Source organism: Branchiostoma floridae, chromosome 2, assembly GCF_000003815.2.
Source record: "Branchiostoma floridae strain S238N-H82 chromosome 2, Bfl_VNyyK, whole genome shotgun sequence".
In the NCBI taxonomy this organism is placed as follows: Eukaryota; Metazoa; Chordata; class Leptocardii; order Amphioxiformes; family Branchiostomatidae; genus Branchiostoma; species Branchiostoma floridae.
Window position 1 is genome coordinate 32,034,155 of NC_049980.1, and position 1,699 is coordinate 32,035,853.

Consider the following 1,699-nt stretch of genomic DNA (forward strand, 5'->3'; position numbering starts at 1 on the left):
AGAAAATGACGTTGTCATTCGTCAAATGATGCCATGTTATTTTAGAAATCATGCGATCTCCAAGAATGGTGTAGTAGGCTGAGGTCATTTTATCAACCATTCTAAATATAAAGTCTGGTAGATAGAGATCAAGGTCGAGCGTTGTTATGACGTAGCAAGCTTTCGCAAGCGTAATGCCGACCTTTGCTTGTGGCAGATCTGACGTTAACAATACTGCAGGTGTTGTCTGGCATGATGAGACTATACAATGTCAAGTAATGAGAGTAATATCCACGTGTATATATTGTAGCGGCCTTTAGTTGCGTATTGACTGTACAGGTTTATTATAATAGTGGGAATAATATGAAATATGAAAGATATATTAACGCTATACCAAGACGTTTAGACTGTATGAGTAGATTTTGTAACAAACGTCTAAGTCATAGTACCAAGCGTTTAACTTGTAGATATACAGTCAAGTAACAATGGAAAGTTATGAACAATACTCTACTCTAATACTAGTGTTGGCTATTTCTAAACAGGTTGGGTTTGACTTCTTTTTTGGAAGCAGAGGGAGAGGAAAAGCCCCACTTTTTCTAAAATTTTTGGGTTCTACGATTTCAAGAGAAAAATGGCTTTTTGTTTGTCTGTCAATGTCCATGTCCAAACTGTGTCCGTGACTGCCATGCCAGTATCGGCCTACGGAGCCACAGTAGATGCTGTCAACCTGATACAGAGCGCTACCATCATCTGCAAAGATGGAAGGATGCCTACTACTACGATGTGGGGAAGTTGGGATAACCAAACCCTACGTCAATGTATACCCCCCCCCCCCCCCTCCCAAGTGTTGTAACTCAGAAAGCATTCGTCCACAGAGCCAGCCGACTGGAATTCTCTTCCACCTGACACACGTAATGCAGCTTCTCTGTCTTCATTCAGAACCAAAGCACGGACCTCCCTTGGGGACCCGTTCTCAGTGTAACACCAACAGTGTTAGTATTTACCATGTCATGTCATATGCTATGCGAACTTTGTTGTATCATTGTACTTACCTATGTGTTAGCAATTGCTCTATGTAATGATATTGTATTTCCCTCCCAATGTTAAATATCCAATAGTTGGGTATGCTTGGCTGATAGTACAGCCAGACAAATAAATAAATGCCCATTTATCACCCTGTCGTAAAATACTGCCATGGTGTCTCCGGGGAATGCAGGAATATTACAGGCGTAAACAGTGTTGTTGGGCGTGCGTCAGGTCCTCGTCACATGTTACAAGAAATGACCTTGAATCCTGGTGAATACGTACAAGTGTTCTTCTGTATTTTTGTCGAATACAGGCGGATCCGACAAGGGATTCGTAACGCATCCAAGGGATGTTACAGCATCGTTACTTTACACCATACAGACTGATTTAAAAACTGTGATCTTCCAAACAGTAGTTGTAATAAGTTAGTAGTTGTAATAAGCGTAAAATTTAAACACATCCTACTACTAATGACATAATATTCTTGGATTCTTTCAAATCACAACCTTCCCCTAGTCTACAAAGTGCATGAGTAGGATATTTTAACTAGAGTTCGGGAACCTCATACCTCCATGAAATATTTATCGCTTTTTTGTGGATGGTATGTATGTTTATAGTCGGTTGTATTTGAGAGTAATGGTTATAAATGTTATGGGAAAGTAGTGGTGTAATTATTTAATGACACAGAGGATGT

General features: G+C 40.0%; 1 protein-coding gene across 1 annotated transcript in view; it reads left to right on the top strand.

Moving 5' to 3' along the window:
- LOC118431840 (polycystic kidney disease protein 1-like 2) overlaps nt 1–700 on the top strand; it is an 11,039-nt gene extending 10,339 nt beyond the window's left edge. Inside the window, exon 18 of the mRNA XM_035843234.1 lies at nt 84–700. The gene's annotated coding sequence lies outside the window, so the exon portion shown is untranslated. The remainder of the gene's footprint in view (nt 1–83) is intronic.
- Nucleotides 701–1,699: the final 999 nt, after the last annotated feature.